Below are 16,815 nucleotides of genomic sequence, written 5' to 3' on the forward strand. Positions count from 1 at the left end.
CATTGTATTATTTTCTAAGACAGCTGTGAGTTCACACATAGATATTGTCCTTTGTTACGTTGTTTGCTAAAACATCACCAAACTGTGTGGCATTTAAATGCACCAAGCCACACAGGTTTGTAGTACCCTCCTTGTTGACTGCTGTGTTGATGTAGCTATGACCTTGTCTGACGGGATGGTGTGGTATTTTGGGAAGACAGCCCCTTCTGTGCCCCTTCATTTTGCACCTGGTGGTTTCTCTGGCAGTACACCTTGGGATGGCCACCACAAAGTACAGGGTCCTTGGAAATCAACATCCCTGCTTCTTCTTGAGTATTGATGATGATGAGGAAACTGAGTGAGTACTTGAGCAGAACATTAATCTGTCACAGCTCTGATCAGTGCAGCAGCACTGTGGGTGCAGTGGTGGGTGCATCAGGGAGCAGATGGTCTCCAGGGGCCACCTACCTCACTGTGGGTGCAGTGGTGGGTGCATCAGGGAGCAGATGGTCTCCAGGGGCCACCTACCTCTGTTGCCAGAGGTCCCACTCCTGTCTGCATCAGCATCAGGTTCACACACAGAGCTTCTCTCCAGATCCAGTTTTGCAATGACTGTTCAGCTGAGGATGTTGCTGTGCCACAGGCATTTGTGTTTTATGTCATGCTGCTGAATCACTTAATAGGACACAGCAATGCAAAGGGGTTTATTAGTTGCACTGCATTTCAGACAGTTTAGAAAAGGTCCCTTCTGACAAATGGGCTTTCTCAGGTATCTGCACCAGCTGAGACATTAATGCTTTGATTGCTTACAATAGCATAAAAAATAAGATGACCACACAAAATTAAATCACATGCCCTGAGTCACAGGTTCCTGCTTTGGTGCAGAGGTAATTTATGCAAACCGAAATTCCTTTCATGCCCTTCATGCAAGGACATCACCAGTGAAAATGGTTACTCTGAGTGGATTTTGACATATGTCAGTTCAGAGCTTCATACCATAATAGGAAAAACCACCTTGCCTGATGCTTCTCTGCTTTCTAAAACCTTTCATCATGCTAATTGTACAGAAGAAAACAGTGGTCTAATTCTGAACTATGGGTTTGCAGAGTGCTGTGAATATTCTCCAGAATGGCTGAACTCAGTAGCAATGCCTGTGTAAAAGCTGATGGTTCTTAGCATTGTCAGTTTTTCATGCTAATTGTCTGATGGCTTTTGCACATTTGTGAGTATACAAGAAAGATGGTGAAGGACTGTGGGGATCAGGAGGTCAAGAGATCCTCTGGACGTGTGTAAGCCAAAGAGGATATGGTGGCAGGCTGCCTCGTGTGGTCAGGGACACAGGATCAGGGAGGCATTACGCTCCCATTTGGAGACCAGAAAATAGTTGGGGTAAGGAATGTCGTGTTACCAAGAATATTTGTTTGCATTTACTCACACTTGGAGTTAACAGCATGGAAGGATATTATGCTTTCAATAGGTGGTACTCCAATGAAATTGGCAGCTGGGTGGCATCAGAATAAGTTTATTTTGTCATAAGCAATAACAGAAAATAAATGCAAAACCAGAGGAATCGCATTGTTTCCTGAATAGCAAGCCCCTCCTGAATTTTGGTAATGAGGCAGGTAAGCAACAAAGCAAGGAGAGTGGAAGATAATTGGATACAAATCAGGACCTCCACAGGGAAAAGTACTAGGGATCTGCAAAGCACACACCACAGCTTAAGAATGACCAGTGTCAGTAATGCCTTTGTTCTCCTCCATCTTCTGGTGATGGGATTGCACACTGCGAGCTGTGGGGTGGCCCTCCAACCACCCCTGAATGTGTATCTTCTCCCAAGTGCAGTTCTCCGGGGTGCAGTCATTAGAGCCAATAACAAAGGAAGTTAGTCCATGACATTCCTCCCCTCAATGCCTGTGTCAGGGCTCTTTCCAGGGCAATGAGCTCCATTTCAGTCCTCTGAGTATTCTCTGGGATATGCTTTAGAGCCTTCTCTTGTACTAGGTCCAGTAGTTGTAGGAACAAATCTCTCTCTTGCTCCTTTTTCTTTTTGAATTGCATGTTGGTCATTCTGTCTGTGTGCACTACTTACTGCTTCAGGGGAGTTGTGGAATCAGAAAGCCTAAGACAGATTTTAGAAAAGAGGAAAGGGTTTCAAGATATACTTTCTTAAAATCAGTCCTCATGCTAAATGAAACAAAACTGCTCCCTCAACACTGGCCCATTTCAGTCCATGCTCTGGAGTCTAGGCAAGGCAGCAGAGTGTAATCCAAATCGCTTTTGCTTGCTGTCAGTCTTCGTGTAACAATCATGAGTTGCTCTGGAGCATGGCAAGACGGGGGAAAATTAGCTGGGGGTGGGGGGGGGTGCTCTGGTGTCACATATAAATAGAGCACATCAGTTGGGAGGTTGGCATCCCACTGTACCCCCAGTTCTGTTTGAACAGGAGGGTATTACAGCCTTGGGGATAAGAAAGAGCTTTGTAAGAGCCCTGTGCAAGAGAAAGGACTTTGTCACAACATTGGCTGAGCGGGTTCTTCAGTATTCCTCTCTGTGCTGGGTCCTTGTGCAATTTTCAGCCCTGCTGGTTTGTGCAGCACTGGCTGCTCTCATAAATCTCCCGACTGAATCCTAATTCATACACAAGATCAAAGGAGCTTGCAGAGAGGTTTATGCTGTTTGTTTGGTTGTCTTCAGTGCCTGTGCTGCAGCCTAGGGCATTTTGCAAATACACAACCATCATGGAACATTCAGAGCCTCTGCCTGCAATACCTGCAATAAGGTGGTCCAGCTACTCCTTTGCTAATTAATTCACCTAGAGATCTCCAGCTTTGCCTTGGTAGGGGAGCCAGTGTGGTGTGTTTGTTATTCCCTATTTGTCTTGGAAGTGTTCTCTAAAGGTTTCTACGTTCTGGAGCTTCTTCTGGGAGAGACTGCAAAGGTCTGTACAAGTGCCAGTGAAACTTTCTCTCTCAGAAAAAGCACACAGTGCATGTAGTTACTCCTCTTTAAAATTCTGAGTAGTAGCAAGTTCACATATAATGTTCCAGCCTGGGGTCTTCATAGACCCCAAAACTAGCCTCATGTGAAGTGATGACCCCAAACCTTCTGGCTTCTAATCTAAGTCTAGCCTGGAAACTTTGGCAAGTCCCAGCACTAAGCTCAGCTTGCCAACACACAGCACAGAGCTGCATGGCATGAAGTGGCAGGGACCATGGCCTGGATTTGAGCCCTCAAGCTGCAGCAAGAGTTGTAGGAAGCAGAGATATGGAGAATGTGGTTTTAAGTACCACATTCTGCAAGACCATTAAGATTTCCTTTCTTTTGTTGCTCCTGACAGTAACCTTCTTAGAAACCTTGCATGCTACATCTGCTTGCTATTCCACTGGTTATGGAATGTTTTATCTTATGTCTAAAAACTGATTTCAAAGACATCTTGACACAATTAAGCCTTGCTCCTTAGCACCATTGCAGGACTGCAACCTAAGAAATTAAGATAAATATAGTCAGTTACTGATAAAGGCGAGCAACAAATTAGTCTTTTAAATACGCCACTGGCTGACTTCACATTCCAGAGAGTCCACACAGATCATTCCCTGGATAGTATGGTGAATCATTTGCCCATCCCAATGTTTTGTTAGAACAACAGTTCTACCAGTCATCTGATTTGTCAGACAACTGAATGATGTCAGATTTCTCCTCTGTGTCTCACTTTGTGCCCCCAAGGCTGAGAAAATGGATTGATTTTAAATAGGACCTCTCGTGCCAAATTTCCTAAGAACTTCAAATGAATACTCTCACTCAGTCATGACAAAAGCCTTCTCAGATTCCAATAACATGTCCATGGTCTGCGTGCTCCTCTCTGGTTTGAATAACAAAGAACCTCTACTCATAATGGGATCTTTCAAGAAACTTCTTGTAAATCAATCACTGACAACCGCACATGGTCATGTCAGTTTTTAATTAAAAAGTTGCGCTAACAAATGATGACAGACACAAGCAGCACAGCTTTCTTCAGAAAATCCAAATATGCCTAAAGGTGAGTACACAGGACAGGTTACTGTGCTGCTCACAGCATAACTGCTGAAAATGACCTGACACATAGAAACAAAAACCAAACTTTAAAAGATAGATTTCTGATTTGTGTATGCGCAAAATGTGCTTTCTAACATTTTGCCCTAATCCAGGCGTGGTTGTAGCCCCAGAATAAAGGTGTCTGGGTGTACCCTGCATCCTTTGATGACATGACATCATTCCCTCACCAGTGGTAGCCTACAAGGAGTCTGAAAATGATAGCTCTGTGTTTCCATCCATATATTTCCATCTCCTAAAAAGCACTTGGATGTTTGGATTTTAAATTAATTAATGTGCTGGAAGAAGGAAATCTCTGTTCCAAAGTGTCTTGGTTTTGGACTGGGCACATTGCCAGTGCCTCCATGAAAACACATCCACGTAGTGCCTACTGTGAGATGTGACCAGAAACAGAGCAAGCAAACACCAATTTAGGAATAAAAGGAAAAAAAACTTTATTAACACACACACACACACACACACAAAGAACAGAATGGAAATCTTTCAAACACATTTCTCCTCCCCCTCTCAACCCACATTACAACATACAATACAAACTCCAATCTTCCTTCAGTCCCCATCTCTCAGGTGTTAATTCTCAGTCCATTATCCTTCTTCTAACAATCAATACATTCTATTAAAGAGGAAGGAGTCTTCTCCTTGTGCCATTTCTTGACTAACCCCTTTCCATATTCCATGCTCTCACCATGGAAATGGACCAGAAGATTGCTTTTGGGGTTTCTCTTTTTAAGGATACTTTGGTCAGTTCCACAAAACAACAGTCTCTCCATTTTTGGGATAACAAAATCCCCCCCATTTCCCCCGGGGCAAGGGCTTCACGACAGAAATCCTCTCATTTCTGATTTCTGCCCACCACTACTCTTCACTGCCTTTCTTGGGTCTGAGCCATTGCTTTCCCCCAAAACCGCAGTCTCTGTGTTACAATAGAAAGTTAGTCCGTCCACAGCCGAAAAAAAACTGCTCCTCCGTTTATCTCTTCCCAAGTAAATTCTTCTCATTAACTCCACTACTCCCTACTCACACAAACCTCTCATTTCACTTGTCCATTTCTTCTTGTTCTTATCTCTGTCCTCCGGGAGGATCAACGTCTGGAAGGTTTCCATCGTGAAGAAAAAAGTTAAAAATCATCTCTAGGTGCCGGACTCTCTTCTCACTCTTGGCCGACTTCCAGGAGCTGCCCGGCGCGTCTTATCTCTTTTCTCTCTTCTCTCTCTCTCTCTGATCCCTTTGCTGACCGACAAGCAAGAGAGTGTCGCTTCCTGGGAGTTCTACCTTTATACCCTGTGTTCTCAGAGGCGGAACCATCTCCTCATTGGTCCAAACAGGTGCCAATATTCACACCTGAGCCCCCACTGGGCTAACCACTGTCTCCAAAAAAAAAACCACTTCCTTTCAAACCAGGACACAAAGCTATCCAGCACTACGTGTCTTTCCCTTCACTTCACCACCTCCTGGTGATTTCAACCACTGCCTGAGACTTATTGACATACATCCTTACAGGATGCCAGCAGATGCTCATGCAAAAATAGTGAAGACCCAGAACTGGCAATCCAGATGATATGAGGTGAAAGGAAAGCAAGGCAATATTTTTTCAGAGGTTTAGTCTACTCAGGATGACTCTAACATCATAGAGTGGGCAAGAGAGATAGAAAGAACAACTCCATTTAAAAGTATTTCTTTCGAGACAGATAACCTTAAAAATAGAGAGCAGAAACCTGTTGGTTTGGGGCTTGTGAAATCTTCTGTTCATAGATTTGTATGAAACCGCTGTAGTTTTCTGGTTGATCAGGAAGCACAGATTAAGAAAATTGGACCTGATTCACAAGAAAACTTGAGGCTCATTTGGAGATTTCTTTATCTTTGACCCCAAATATGAAAGTTTGCATTTTTATCATTCAGTCAGCCAACTGCAGATTGCCTAAGACATAGGGACTTACTGAGGATTTGTAGAAGTCTTTTCAAAAGACTTTTGTTTCTACACTATCAAGTAATTCTGGCTGCAACTTCAGATTTCCCCACTGGTTTTGTTTTTGTTTTATGTAGCATAGCCTGGGAATAAAGTAACACAGAGAGAGTAGAACAACAACAAAGAAAGACCATTTCTCTTAACTTTGTATGAGCATATTACATAGCCTTTTGTTTCTCACTTTTTATGGTGCCTCATCTGCATTTTTAGTTAGGGCTCATTTCTGCCTCTGGGTCCAGTACTATTGATGACTGCAGTTATGTGGCATTTTAGTCTCTGAGCCCAGTTTTCCTTGTGTTCTGAGCAAACAAAGTAGATCATGAGTAAAATGTAGTCTCCATCTCCCAATAAATTATTTTTCCCCTCTTTAAAGAGCCAGTATACCTTCCCATAAATCATTATCCTGAGGTTTGCATTCCTGCTTTAAAAACCCAAAAGTAACCCTTTGGCTTGACCTGTAGCTTCTAGACTTTTCTGTAACTTCTATAATTAAGAGTAAAGGATAGAACTGTGGTTAAGGTATTGCATTTGGAAGCAAAGAGTAAGGAAGCAATCCCCTAAAAGTTATTCCAGTCCTCCTTTGGCAGAGAGCTATAAGGCTTGTTTTCAAAACTGGCCTCTGATTTTTGTTGTGTTTGGTTTTGCTTGTCCAGTTGGAGGCCTGGCCTTTAATGCCTCCAGCTCAACGAGAAGTCAGTGGGACCTGCAGTTTTTGCCACGTGTTAATCAAGGTCAAGGTGCTCCCAGAGCAACCAGGAGTGGCATATTCCCAAATTAGAAGCTATGCTTGAAAGTCAGGGTTTTAATCTCTTGTGATAATTCAGAATACCTAATTTAGGTGGCAAGGGACTTAACTGACTCTATAAGGAGCCTAAGACTCCTATGTGCCAAGGCAGAAGCTTAAAGGTTGGCAGAGTGAATGTGTAATCCCCTGTGAATTGGGATGCTGGCCCATCACACCAGGCCACTTTGAGGCTTTGGAAGTGCTTGGAGCCTCTCGGGTGCCCATCAAAGACAACACATGGAAAAAGCAGAATAGGGTACTGATGAGCCCTCAGTTGCGCTGACTGCAGGCACAGAGCTATCAATTCCCCTCAAAAAAAATCTCTTCAGTAGGGTCCTGTTTAAATATATCCAGAAATCACACCAGCATCCATGTCTTTACAGCAGGGATAAGGAATGATGGTGGGTAGCCAAGCAGAAGGTTAAAATATTAATATTAGGAGCTTAATTCTCATTCTTTTTTTATACTCATTCAAACCAAGAACACTTATTCTAAAACTGATGGTTTTGCCTCTGTGAAATTCCTTCAGTGAAAATGAAAAATGGGCTCTGACTGATAGAGACTCCTCAGTTTCAGGTGCTATTAGGTAGGCAATAAGTATTGACAGCAAGAAAAAGCTTAAGTTCATTTTTATCCTCATAATCACTTATGACATGTTCTAGTGAGTTTGATGTCACATCGGGATATCATCCAAGACTAATAATAATTATAATACTATCACATGAAGGCTGGCTTTTACCCTTACCAGAGCCCAGCACAGCAGCATGGAGAAAAGAGAGGATAAAGGAGAAAGAGACCCTTAGCTTTTCCCTGTCCAGGCACAGGCACTCAAGAAAAAACTCAGTCTTCTGCAACACACACATGCTTTGGATGATGGACAAAGAAAAGAATAATGTCAACACCAGCAGCTATAACTCTGCCAAATCCTCTCCTGATGTGGGATTTACAAGGGTTATCATGGACTGGGGAATAATTTCAAAGGACTTCTTTATTGCTGTGGCCTGGGGCCAGGGGAATAAACCTTCTGAAGCAGCGAAGGATTCCCTTCACCTCAGGCTATTTGTACTGTGAACACAGTTCAGAATTGGACTTACCAGTCTGTCCCCTCCAGAGGATCCCCAAAGTCTCTTCTTACAGCACCTAAAGAAAATCAGCTGCTTCTGGAGATGAAAAGATTAGAGCTGAATTTGCCACTACCCAAAGTACATTGTGTAACACTGTAAAAGAAAAAGGATGGGCCAATGTCAGGGGAAATTCATGCTCCTATAGAAGCTGCACCAGGAGAGAGAAGCCAGAAACTGATTTCCCAAACATCATGTGAAACTCTGAGACCAGACTAGAGAGATCCATTTTAAAAAACTTAACAGATAAACTGAGCAGTTAAAAAGGGGATTTGTTTGTTTGTTTGTTTTGTTTCTCTGAAGTCTCTGGTCTGATGCGAACACCCCATCCACTCTTTTGAAAGTCCCAGCCTTCCTTTTTAAAAATTATTTCTATTTCTCAGCAGTTGGTTATTACTTTCTCTGAGTCAGACATCATCTTAAGATCAGGTAGGAGAGTTAAACACTGAACCTTCTTCTTCCTAAAATGTAGGTATGGGTACTGCAGACTACGTGCAGTTGTACTGGGGCAACAAATGGGAAATTCCTCAAGATGGTGTTCCATATGGGAACACTACCATTGCCATCAGGACTTCTTCAAGAGGTCCAGCCTCAACAGAGTATCTCTATTCTTTTTTTCTCTCCAGTCCCTCATTTCACTGAATGCAAGAGGCTGCTGGATCCTCAAAGCTGGTAGATCTCAGCGCATAACATTTTTTGCTTTCTAGTGGAGAAGTTCTAAGCTTGTACAATCTTTATGTCCCAGACAGGTTGACACAGTTGTGGTTTGCAAATAGAAACTTTCATTCTTTGCTGTCGTTAGTCACGAGGCTATGGCACGGTCAACCTGTTTTGATTGTGCTCTGTAGTGTGACAGAGGGACTCAGACACTTTCGGTTCCCTGTGGAATATACTGAAGCCCCATTTTTTTCTGCCCCTTTATTAATTTTCCCAGCCTCTTCTTTCCCCAACAACCAGAGCTGCCATTATTTTTTGCCTAAAGAGAAATCCCCAGCCAGTCATGAAGCAGACTGAAGTGCTGGGAGTGGCCATATGCTGCTGTCAGCTTTAGTGCATATCCTTTTCATTGGTGTTAAAGCTTGGGATCACATGGAGCTGATCATCACAGGTTGAGGGCAGGGTGGGAATGTGCATGTGCAATCACAGTACTTATCCCTCAGTCAGTGGGAACACAAAGCCCATCCCAGTCATTCAATGTCCTGCCTTTGGATCAGTTAATTAGGACCTACTTTTGGATGATTCTGAGTGCATCTAAACTCCAGGTAACTTCAAGGAAGCTAAGGGCAAGGTTTCCAAGCACTGAGCATGAAAGAATAACAAGAAAACCTACCCCTGACCAGGTCTCATTGCTCAGTTTGTTCCTTGCTCAGAAGTGAGCCTCAGAGCAGGTTGTCTTCTCTTACATGGTAAGACCAGTGATGAAGGTTTTTGCTGCAGATTCTACCCTGACCAGCTCCTTCCTGGAATCACTCCTGAAAATGAATTTACAGCTTCAAGACTACACCTGCACAGGAGATGCCTGTGGCAATCAGTAGGGAATGTGCCTAATTAAATATGAGCAGATTTTCAAAGATTGCTTCATCCAAGAAGAAAAAGCTAAATAATTATATGGAACAAGATGGTTACCTGGAACAAGATGATAAAACTCCTAATGTTCCTGTTTATAATATGACTGTGAAGCTTCTCTGTTAAAGCTGGGATGCAATGCATTATCGTTTATTGTCTAATAATACAAGAAATAATGCTGCTGGTACTCTGTGAGAATTGTGCTTTTCTTCCAAATAAAATTCCACTTGGAACTGACCCATCCAAGTAACTCACAATTTTTCCTGGCTTATCCTCACCTGGGAGGAAGGAACACTTAGGAAGGGATAATTATGCTTTTGCAACATATATCAAATACCTCTGATCTGGGAACTTTGGTAAGTCTTGAAGGAGTGGTCACATCTTTACAGGAAGGAAAAAAAACTCAAAGCACATTTCTATGAGATGACAAATTGCAGTGAGAAGGTAGATTTGTGACCCTGTGCAACCTCTTTTGTGTGAGGAAAATGTGCTGATGCCATGGCCCCAGCTACCCCTCTCTCCTGGATTTTGTTATAAAATGGAGAGCTTTGCCACTGTGTGTGCCTGGTCAAAAGCTACCGGAGATCCTTTGTTCCTCATTAGCCGGGAGTGTGATTGCAGGGTGTGCCCAGTCCATGCATCCAGCCCCTACACAAGCAAACCCAGCAGTTAAAATGTTGATATTCATGATGATTTAACTCCTCTGACCTCCCCGTGGCTGAGTTCCAAGCTCTGTGCAGGTTCTGCTCTGATCTCCACCCTGTCTGTATGCATTTTTATTTATATCCACTTTTTTTCCTACTTTTCTCTATTTCTGTTAAAGAACTGTGGAATTCTGGGGAATAAAATAGCAGCTCATGAGAGGTGCCAATGCGTTATACCATGAGTATAGCTCAGTACAGATGCTGTCTAAACTCAGCCTCAGTACTCACTATATTTCACTGATGACCCTTTACAAGACATTAAATTACAGCTCGTCTCAAAAGCAACCCTTCCTCCTCCTTGACTGTCTCTCACATCTTCCCTAAAGAGATTTATAATGACCTCTGCAGCTTGGCTTCAAAAATGTCAAAGTATTTTGGCAACTGCTGCAGTAACTGGTCTTCATGCTGCAGCTCCTCACCCCTGTGAAACTCTCCCTGAAATGAACCTTGGCAAAGGGACCAGCTCCACTGGGGTTTTAATGCACCACTTAGTTCTTTGAAAATTTTAAAATTTCTGTTAGACTGTTTACACCTTTACAGCTAAGTATAAGTTGAAAAGTCCTTTTGGGTTAGGACTTATGGTTTGACTTGGGATGGTATTTCAGGATTGGGACCTGCATTTCTATATGGCCTTTAGTGTGTCTACCTAAATTTCCTACATGCAGGGATCCTGGAACCTCTGTGTTATAGGGCTGACCAGCCCAATTCAAGTTAAAAAAAAACTTTGAATAATAATGTCTCTGTTTTAGTTGCTGTTTGTTTTTAACCATTTGTGCAATTCTTAAAGCCAATTGGCAGGATTGATTGGTTTACAATAATATATTAATTAATATCGTAAAATCCTTTGGAAGGGAGGAAGGGCTAATTAACTACAAAGCATTAATACTCCAACTGGGAGAGAACCCAAGGGAAAAAGTCTACAGTGTAATTAATCCAGAATACATTTTTTTCTTCCTGCCTAACAATCTCCCCCTAGTCCCAGACACTAATGACTTTCATTTGGCTTTCTGAAAGGTTTTCTGCTCTCTATCAACCTATCCCATGCTTAAAAATATCCAGAGATAATTTGTATTTTTTTTTCTTTCTTGATCTTTTTTTCTGGCAATTCCCTCACTACAAGGTATGAATTCAACTCTTGCCCTTGTTCCTCTGAAGTGCTTGTGAGGCAGGTTCTTTCTGATATGGCCGTGCTGGTTAAGATCCAATCTCCAGCAGTCAGTAACACAGGCACAGCAGGAGAACAGGGCAGCAACCCTTTCCATTCTATACTTTCCTTTCTTACTGCACATCCCACATTTTTCCTGTGAATGTCAGATGACTCACTGATTTATTACAGCCTTTTTAAAAAATCTAGTTGGCAGTCAATCTGCTTCAAACCACATTACATTTTATTTATTTGCTGTTCTCTAGTAACAATTCTCAAAAAAACCCAAAGCTAAACAAAATTACAAATTAAGGGGGGAAAATACCTAACAAATATGTGCTTGTTTCTGTAAAATTCCAACTGAAAGCATACTGCCCTGCTTTTTGTGCTTGGACTTCAACCACTTGCACAGAAATGCTTGTGAAAGTGCCCCCAAGTGAGGAGTTGGGCAAGGGCACACGGTGAATTGTCATAATAAAAACATATAGTGAAAATAGCTACATTCTCACTATAAAAATACCTCCCTTCTAGAGTCTGGGCTGAGTCTGGGCTGATGGTATCCGGGAAATAAATGTTTACAAATGTCTAAACCAGAATTTATAAACATGCGACAGCAGCTTCAGTGAACTAGCCATCAAATCCTAAAACCTTTGTCCATATGAAAATGCTTGAACTACTTCAGTACAACTGAAAGAGTAAAACAAATAGACCAATAAAATACAACTGTAGTACTGAAGCATTTCCATAGCATATGGTTTATTCCCTGGCAAGAAGCATCTGCAGCAGTGATTATGCCTAATTATTCAATTTAAGGAAAAAAAAAAAAAAAAAAAAAACCAGCCCAGGACTCCAATTTACACAGTTCTTAGGAGTTATGACACAGTTAGTACAAACCATATGCCCGAGTCAGGTCTAAGTCCAACATGACTTAAAATACAGGTGTGTGGTATTGCTTAGGAGAGCGCTGTGTCATTAAGGAGTCCGCTCCTTCAAAGGAAAGGTTAAATCAAGCTCCCTAATCTCTAGATGAATAATCTCATTATTTTCCTGAGAAAACATCTCACCTAGCAAATACAGTGGAGTCTTGCCCAGACATGTTTTCTATAGGTGGGAATTGGTAATAGGTGGATGAGGGCGTGGAGTGGCCCTGCTTGGTGAAGTCTCTCTCCATTAATCATTGCATGTCTCATACCTGACAAAAAGTGTTGATGGAACAGGTTTAGACACACTTTTGTGTTAGAACAAAACCCATGTCACACCAGCTCAGCTAACATTGGGTATTGTGTTTGTAGTTGCCTGGTGTGATGCAATGGGAAATTGTGAATAAAATTCTGATGCGCTTTCAGCTCCTGTGAGCTTTATCTGTAGGCAAGAGGGTGTCACAGAAACAGAGCAGCTCCCCAGGTCTTGCCACAGACACCTCCCTGGGACAGGGGGAGGATAGGAAGACTGAGATTACTGTTGTGATAGGTGGTTTTTTTCACAAAAGAGAGTTTGGTTTTGAGAGATTTGCATCTTTATTTTGTTTATCAAGGGTTGAATTTCCTTTATCACCTTCTGTAAGTCTGTTTAATCCACATGGGCTGAATACACCTGCCAGTTTATAGAGCTAGACAATGCACTGTGATGCCTTTAACTGGCACTTCACATAGCAAAATGTTCCTGCAACCTCTTTTGAGAAGTTCTAACACCTTCATTAATTCACGCTTATTAATTGTTTCGTGTTTGTTAATTGTGTCACCCTCGTTCTTTAGGTAATTGTTTTCATGCTGAGAATAAAAATCTGGCACCTTTGAAATCTGGCAGGAAGCTAGTGATCAGCACAGAAAATACCTCATTTTTCTTCTGTGAATTTCTCTTCAGGTGTTGCCACAATATAAATGGTTGAAAATTTGCCATTTCCCGACTCCTGGAGGAACTGCTGAAAGAAAAGGTATTGGCAGCACATCACATTGTAGCTGATAGCAAATATTCTTAAGAGAGTGATTCACCCACCACCAAGGCAGCTGTGAAAACCAGTGTGGCACTGGCAGTGCTTGGAAACTGCTGGAGCAGATGGAGCAGAGGGTCTGGGAAGCAGGAGCAAGTCCAAGCTTCTCTGGCCATCACCTGGTGGTGTTCCATGTCTGAAAGATGCACAGGATCCTCCAAGCTATTTTCTCCCCATCCTCTCCCACCTTATTCCTTACCACTTCCCTTGGGTGACCTGGAATAAGGTTTTCCTGGGTATATTCTACAAACTTCAGACTCTCCTGCTTGATAACGGGTCCTTATTCTCTTTTAGAGATTCTAGCCTATTCTGTGAGTTAAAAAATAAAACAACTCAAAACCCCAACCACCCCCAGCCCAGCCCGAAGTTTCTCACCTGTTTTACCCCGGGTTGACTGGTTGTTGCCTGAGGGAAAAGCATTGCAGTCCGGCACTCACCACTTATCCTGGCTGTCAGCCCAACCAGCAAGTCACCGTCAGCAGCCTCGGAGAGAGCTAGGATAGGTTTGGGACTGGTGCCAGCTTTCCCAGCTAGGGCCAGGGAGGTGGAAATAGCCATGTTTGTTGAAGTAGCTGAGGCTCCCCTCCACTGGGATGAACAAGTGTCTGCGCTAGATAAGGAGTATCCACGGCTCACTGGGATGTTTTCTCTTCCCATCTCAAGCTGCCTTCACACACAACTCACAAGGTGCTGCTCTGCTCTCTAACAGAAGGAAGGCAGCCCTTGGAAATGCCTTTGCAATGTAAATTGTCAGGGGAGCAGTTTCAAAACCCAAACCTTTGACAAATCCTTACAACACTATTATTACCACACACCATCACCAGTAAATTATTTTACTGGAGTCCTTACAAAGTGGAAATACAAGATGGGCAGAAACACATTCAAAACAAAGCAAATCAGTGTGATAACAGGGTTCATCTGGACCTTTGGTGGTGGAAACTGAGGAGAGCCCATGGTCAGCTACGAGTGGTACAAAAGCCATTGCTTACTTTTCCTTCACATCTTGCCTCTTGGGCTTCTCCAGTTTGTCAAGTTTAGTGCAGGTGCATGCTCAGTAGCTGTGCCTGGAGCATGTTCAGTTAAACATTCAAACTGCAAAATATTTTTGCAAAAACTTCTTGCCATATTCAGACAATTCCAGGGCCATTTTTCTCTATTTATTACAAGGGAACAAAACCAGTAGAAAACCCTGTTGTGCATAACGCTTAATATCATTTTTAAAATGTGGGGTTTGAACCTAAGGAAGCAAGTAACATCTTCTTCGTCTCTTGCATTTTTGTAGGGTCTGCATGAGTCAAGTTTGAATGGATGGCCAAAAAAAAAATGCAGATTCATGAGCCAAAGGTAATATCTCTGACTTACTGGCACAAAACACCTTTTCCCTGCAGATAGTCTACACTGTTTCAATCATTTGGCTCTTTCCTTTTTAGCAGCTTCCAAAAGTGATAAAATGTATACTGCCACGATATACATTTTGGATGTACATTTTTAAGGCCTTAAGAACCATTAAGTCATGTCTGTGTGTGTCATTCTTTCCATTAGTGATGAGACTGAGGTTCTGAGTGTATTCCTGAATCCAGATTTGGGGCCTGTTTTTTCATCTGGAGATATGATCAGATGCCTTTCCTGAGTGAACACATTTCTATATATCTATTGTTTGAGTATTCAGAGAAAAATATAGTCAGCTTTGTGTTACTACTGAATGTGACAATCAGTATTTCTTCTCATGCTGAGGCTAAAATAAGGTGGAACTGTAGTGACTGAACAATAAGTGAAAAATTTTCACAATCTTCTCCAAATTTTAGTTTGTTTTACATCTTTTGTTTTTTTTGTCTTGGGAAAGAAAGTGCTGTCTAGACTCATCCCTGTTGATGATTAACTGTTCAAGGGGAAACACACAGCAGGCATGGATACAAAGATTTGGATAGGAAAATTACTATATGTTTGCACACTGTATCCTGCTGGATAATTCTTTCCTTTGGGGATATGCCTAAGAACAGACTGCTATACTGTGCTACAAAGTCACACTGAAGTTGATATTTAGGAGTGTTGAGACTGCCCAGGCTCTGCGAGAGTCTGGGCAGCCTCTTGCGGCTTGTCCTTGAGGCAAAAGTTGCTGTTCCTCAAGGCAAGAAAATGAATGCACAAAGTATTTTCTCTGCTGTATACAGGCCAGCTAAGCTCCCTTTGCCTCGAGCTCCAAGGTTTGTTCCTTGTGCAGACTGCTAGTTTTGACAGCTATCAATTTCAGTGTCACAGTAAAGAACAAATTGGGTTTCCAGAATGGGCACAGTGGATTTTACATGCACCCCTGGCAGGCAGCACACAGGTTTTCCAGTGAACATGGCAATAATGTCTGTAAAATGGGCATAATAATCCTTAATTGTCTCCAGTGTGGGAAGCTTAATTAGGAATTTCAAATAATCTTGAGCTCCTTGGAGGGATGGCACATATGCTGATACAGTGAGTAATTTGGCACAAATGCCTTATCACACCTACAACTCTATTACCATGTGAATATGCCAGGGCAAATAGAGCAGCAAATGTCCCAAATGCTGTGGAGACAAACAGCTCTGGAATTGCCTGAAGACCTCTAGCAGAAAACAGGTATACACCTTCTTCACAGAGGCTTTGTTATAACTCATACTGATATATCAGCAACCACAACTTTTCATCCCTATAGAAAAAGACATCCACAACCACGTTCTTTCTGGCAACACAGAGATACACCTACAGTTCAAAACCTTCTGGGACCCCTTGGGGACAAAGTAACAGCCACAGCTTACTGGCAATGCGCAAAAGCTCTGTCTAGAGTGTGCAGACTTTCTGGCAACACATCTGCGTCCCCAGAGCCTGGCTTCCTACGAGCAGTGATTTACCAATCAGACCACATCCCTTAAGGCAGAGAGATGATACAGAAACACCTCACATTGCAAAGGGAGATGCCTTTGAAAAACATTTGAAAACCAAAATAACCCCCACACTAGATAACAGGGGCTTTATTGTTACTTAAGTGCCTACAATGTCAAAGCTATCTGTGCGTGAAGTGGATGCTCCGTGTCAACAAAATACATTCCAACTGAACCGTTTGTGTGTTCTGCTGAGCTGTACAAACCGCGAGAGCTCTCTGCTCTCATGGTTTGCGTTCCCACCATGAACCCCAAATAATGAAAGCACTGACCCAGCAATCAGCATTTTGAGTGCAGGCCTTGAGATTGCTCAGCTGGGTGTAGTTTCTCTCTCTAGAAGAGAGCATGTAATGCAATTAATCCAGCTAGTGGTACAGTGTGTTAGGGGCTAGCCAATCTTCTGTATGAACAGAACAGCTGACATTCTAGTATTTCCTTATTTCTGAGCACTTGACTGTTAAAGCTTATGGTGTTCTTTGACACAGGGAAGAAAAAAAGTAAGGGGGGAGTTATTTTATATTATACAGCAGATCCAGATTTGTTATTATTTAGGATTATAGCTA

General features: G+C 42.4%; 1 long non-coding RNA gene across 2 annotated transcripts; it reads right to left on the bottom strand.

The window, feature by feature from the left end:
- Positions 1–1,510: 1,510 nt before the first annotated feature.
- On the bottom strand, positions 1,511–14,053 carry LOC127059447 (uncharacterized). 2 transcript variants are annotated; one of them, XR_007777296.1, is made up of 3 exons: positions 13,719–14,053; positions 7,913–13,271; positions 1,511–2,098 (listed from the first exon to the last, which is right to left on the bottom strand). It is a non-coding gene; the product is annotated as an uncharacterized LOC127059447 (long non-coding RNA). The 2 variants fall into 2 exon arrangements; XR_007777295.1 differs by having other exon boundaries at positions 7,913–13,274.
- Positions 14,054–16,815: the final 2,762 nt, after the last annotated feature.

This window comes from Serinus canaria, chromosome 3 (assembly GCF_022539315.1).
Source record: "Serinus canaria isolate serCan28SL12 chromosome 3, serCan2020, whole genome shotgun sequence".
In the NCBI taxonomy this organism is placed as follows: domain Eukaryota; kingdom Metazoa; phylum Chordata; class Aves; order Passeriformes; family Fringillidae; genus Serinus; species Serinus canaria.